The sequence below is a fragment of the Pinus tabuliformis genome, chromosome 7 (assembly GCF_031772625.1).
Source record: "Pinus tabuliformis cultivar Carrire ecotype Pingquan chromosome 7, CPIR1, whole genome shotgun sequence".
NCBI lineage: Eukaryota > Viridiplantae > Streptophyta > Pinopsida > Pinales > Pinaceae > Pinus > Pinus tabuliformis.
Genome location: NC_142293.1, coordinates 14,742,260 through 14,747,834, shown reverse-complemented (window position 1 = coordinate 14,747,834; position 5,575 = coordinate 14,742,260).

Sequence of the window (5,575 nt, the reverse complement as noted above, 5' to 3'; positions counted from 1 at the left end):
CAGCCAATTGGTTTGGTTCCAAATGGAGGATCAACCAGCTTCCAAGTGCCATTCTTTATGAGGGAATCATACTCCTTCTGCATTGCTTCTTTCCATTCATCATGAGAAGCAGCTTCTTTGAAGGAAGTTGGTTCAAAATCTGTAGACAAGTTCAATTCACAATCATAAGTAACATCCATATCAACAGGTGAATTAGAGTTATCTACATCACCTCCATCTTGTTGGTTTGTATTTCTGGTTCCTGTTTTTCCAATTTCATCAGGATGAACACTTTCAAGTGTCTTTGTTAGCCACTTTGGGGGACCTTTCTGAGATGGTCCAGGCTACTCTGTTGATTGAGTTGGGACTGAATCAAGATTGAGTCTCCCAATTCTATCAATTACATCACTTAAAGGATCATCCGATGTTGGAGTTTCATGCAAGGGAGATTGTTCTTCAGAAGAAGATTCCACATGTTGATCTAGTATAGGAATCCCCCCTTCAAGATGTGGAATCTGATTATCAAACTCTTGAAATGATTTCGTTTTTGTGAATCTATCCAAACGATCAAGTTGCCGCTAAACAACACTGTCAGATTTGGATGATTCAAGAAAAATGACATCTCTAGATACAACAAACTTTTTATTTACTTCATCATAGAGACGGTATGCTTTAGAGGTGTTTGAATACCCTAGGAAGATACACTTACGACTTCTAGCACCAAGTTTGTTTCTATGTACCTTTGGTATTAAAGAATAACAGGTGGAACCAAAAATCCTGAGATGTTTTACCGAAGGAACATGTCCATACCACAATTCATAAGGAGTCTTGTTTCTTATAGCACTAGATGGACATATATTCTTTATATATGCAGCACATAGAACAGAATCAGCCCAAAACATTATCTTTACATTTTTGAAGAAAAGCATGGATCGTACCATATTCAAGACTGTTCTGTTCATTCTTTCTGCTACACTATTCTGTTGGGGATTATAAGGTACAGTTGTTTGATGTTTGATCCCATGTTGGCGAAGATAGTTTTCAAATAGATTTGATGTATATTCTTTTCCATTATCAGTGCGAATAGATCCAATATGAGATTGTGCATCATTTTCAATCCACTTATGAAAATTCTTGAATGTTTGAAAAGCATCAGATTTGTTCTTCAATAAATAAACCCAACACATTCTGGTGTAATCATCAATAAATGTCATGATATATTTATTTCCATTTGCAGAAGGAACAGGAATTGGACCACATAAATCTGAATGAATGAGTTCAAGCTTCCTATGTGCTCTTGAATGTGAATCATGAAAATATTGTTTGCTATGCTTTCCTAGAATGCAAGCATCACATTGCTTATGTTTTCTAGGAATTGTAGGCAAACCAGCAACACCATTTTTCTTCAACAAGCGGAGACTATCATAGTTTAAATGTCCAAATCTAGCATGCCATAATAAACTTGACGGAAGTGTACCTTCTTCATGATGAGAAATGTTGTGCATGAGCAGAGGTTCCTTGCAGTTTAAGAAGTCTTTCTTCTTCTATACCCCTCATGACAAGTGAGTGGTCAGATGCCTTTATTACCTCAAGCTTTCCATCAAACATATGAATGGAGTGACCTTGCTGGCGGATGTGGACCAGGGACAACAAGTTTCTCTTGAGCTGTGGGAGATATAGAACATGATCCAGAAGAAAGTCTGGAAGAACAGGTAGTTTAAGCCTGATTGTGCCAAGCCCTGATGGCTTGATTTTTGACTGATCTGCAAAGTATACTGCTCCATCAACATTGTCAGTGAAATCTTCAAAAAAATATTTCCTATGAGTCATATGACAGGTTGCTCCTGAATCAAGCAACAAATCATTTTTCGAAGAAGCAAGTGAAGCATTAAACAAATCTTCATTTACTCCAATGTTACATTGTGCCTCAATATAGTGAGCGGATTCAGGTGCTTTACCTTTGTCTGTGTCATCAGTTTTACCTTTCTGCTGATTTCTTCTCTGCTCAATTTTGTCCCATGGTAGCTTGCATGTAGAAGCATCATGTGATCCATTTCGTTTGCAGTGAATGCAATGCAGATCTGCCTTTTCTCCTTGAGAATGTCTGCCCCCCTGCCTCTGAAGTATCTTCCTCTTCCTCTTCGTCCACCTCTTCCTCTTGTAGAATCTTGAGCAGGATGCTTTTCTTTATGAGCAAGGCAAACAGTCTCTTCAGAAGATTCAGGGACTGTCTTCTTTCCAAAGGCTTTCTCTCTTTCAGCAAACTTTTTCACAAGAGAGTCAAAGGTTATATCTTTAAGATTTCCATTTGCTTGTAATGACTCAAGATAATTGGAGTAGGTAGGATAGAGTGCTTTGAGAAAGGCAATAAGTGAGATATCCAGCCCAACCTTAGTGGATTTAATATCATGCATTATAGACTTTATTTCAGATGCAAGAGCAAGAGGATCATTATTTTTCAGTTCAAGACTGAAGAGTTTAATCATGAGCTGAACAACTTCAAGTGCAGAATGTGAATCATAGAGTTCTTTCAGCTTTTGTAAAGCTTCAAAGGCAGTGGAATAGGATGAAATATGACGACTTACTTCTTGATTTACAGATGCTACGATCAATGCATAGGCTTTGTTGTTCTTGTTTTCCCAAATGACAAGTTCTTTCTCTTATGTAGGCTGCACAGGGTCTTTGTCTTCTTCTCTGACACATACTCCTTTCCACAACTCATTGTAGATGAGGGTGTGTTTTACCATCCGAGACCATTTAGAATAGTTCTCCTTGCCAGTGAGAACTATTCCTACCATAGAAATGATTGAATGCATTCTGTAAAAAAATGTCTCTGCTGATAGAAAAAACTTCTACTGATGTACAGTGAAATTGTACTAAAAAAAGGGCAAATACTTTACTGTTTCTTCAAAACCCTCCAAATATCCTCACCATATTACATATGTACAGACTACGCATTCAAAACTCAAATGCTGGTTGATATATATATGTTGTTCAAAATGATGGCTGGTTAATATATATATGTCAAGGTACTTTCACAAATAATGATTTTAGCTGCTAGCACTTTTGTTACATGGCAATCAGCTCAAATTTTCACAACTAACATTCAGTTTTCACATGCCATATGATCAAAGTTTTCTAAACGGCAAAATAGATTATTCCATAAATGCATATCCCGCCTCTCCACCAATAAAAACAACAGCATTTGAAAATGTTATTTGACACCATTCACCATATAGTATTTTCACACCTCTGTATATTGACCAGACTTTAAAAAGAGACAAAATATTATTCAGTCCAGCGCAACAAAATAACGATCAATTAAAATGGTGTATAAAATGTAAATCTCAATGTCGCTTGTTCAGGTCTCACCCCAACCATTATTGTCTCGAGCATCCAAGAGTTCTTGATCGTTTGGATTAATCACTTCATGAAATCTTTTCAGATTTACAGGAAAGCAACCACCTGGTAAGCGAGCTCCACAGCTAACGTAACCATGTGTCCACAAGCACATTTACCAGCGCAACCCCACCGTTTTCTGGAACGCACTCCACGGACCGAAGCATCAGCTATCAACACACGCCATCACCCTTTTCTTGAACATCCGCGGCAGTACGCATGTCAACCTCAGCACCAACACTAGACATGGGAATTGATTACAACGATGTGCAAAGCTCGCCTGCTTGATGCTATGACCCCAATTCCTCACTTTCACTGACAAAGACCATCCATCGATAACCTTTCCATCGTTTCACATGAATCCATTAATAGCAATCGCTATGATGTATCGTGGCATAGTAAAGTTCATAGATCCAGATGGAAATGCAAGGTGTGTAATCGTTCGGAGGAGATCAAGGGATCATCCTGCAATACATTTTTCACAAAGATATCTGCCCAATGTTTCAGCTAAACAATTGAGGCGATTGTATGTGTAACGTTTGAAAGGGATGGGGATGTGGTAATGGTGGAGAATGAAATGAGATGACAAAAGACTTGGCTAGGAGTGCGTTCAACGGTAACCAGTAAGATATGCATTAAAGCTGAATAGCTCAGTGCTTAATTCAACATGGACGCTAAAACGGTATGATACGTTCATAAAAACAATGCACAGTCTCTGTATAGTTTTACAAAAAATGGGACAGAAAAATACCAAATAGCGCAGGCGTTCCAACCAGGCAGTGCGCAGTCTCAGGTGTTCATGTTAGTCAGAGAGCGCAGAGAATAAACATCATTGAGACGCAGGACAGAGGCGCTCAGGACAGAGGAGCGCTCAGGACAGAGCAGCGCTCAGGATAGAGGAGCACTCAGGACAGAGATAAGGGAGTTACAAGGAATCTGGGACCTGTGCTCTGATAGCATGTCAGGCCAGGGTAACTCCAAAATGGGCAGTAGAAAACTGACTGATTATTTCATTAGACAACTATTGTTTATATACATAAAATGGACGGATCAGTTCATCTTCTTGATGACTGTTCACGTTCCTGTTTACCCAACCGTTGAAGATTAGGTGTGAACAGTACCCACTGATTCCATACAAGGGTATCCCAAAACAACATCCATGTTATCCATATCTGAAGCATAAAAATCATCATGAAACACATACTTATCCATAGAAAGCTTCAAATCCTTATAAGTTTGAACATCCTTATCAGCAACATGTGTATTTTCAATGTGTTTTGTTGGAACTTGCAATTTGTTTTCCAAATTAACATTGATGAAATTATGCTTGCAACTAGGATTTATAGAAACAATGATTTTCTCCTTCTGAATCAATCCATGAACATGCAATAAAGAGATACCAGCAGAAAATAACCCTTTAGGTTCCTTGGTTTCCTTCTTTCCTGTAAAAATAAAATCTTTGCTAGGCTGTGTGTCTGTCTGTGTGAGCTTATCCACAAGATTAGCTTTACGGTCAAAGTGGTCCATAAGGGCTTTTGTGAATTTGTCCCAAGTCAAGGGCCTTCGATAGCAACGTTTATGCCCTTGCCACCATTGCAATCTTTCATAGTCCAAGTACATTGTTCCCACACTCAGCTGAGTCTCATCATCCATGATGTAATTCAATCTAAAACATTTCTCCATTTGTGCTAGCCATTTGGCTGGATGAGAGCCATAAAATGGATACAAGTCTCTCAAATTCAGATCTAGGCGCGCCATAAAAAAAAATAAAAATAATAAATAAATAAAAATAAAAAATAAAAAATAAAAAAATAAAAAAAATTGGCGAAAATTTGAAATGGTCACAATTCTGTCAATATTGCTCAGAATCCCTATTATGACCTATTTTTGGAAATGGAACAATCATTATGCATCTGCCCATGTGATAGAAATTTTGATCCAGGCACTTGGAATTTCAGATCTGTGCTGCAACTCTCCTGTCGTCACCAAAATTTCTGCAAAAAAGCGTTTATTTTAAATCAGCTATATCTCCCTCATCCGGACTCCAATTTGACCGATTTGTTTTTTGAAATCAGCTATTTTTTAACATAGAATCCAGATCTGCAATTATATTTTGCAGATATTGCACCAAGACGTCCAGATCGGCGCCACAACTTGTTGCCCTGAAAAATTGTCTACAACCCCACTGATTTTTAGA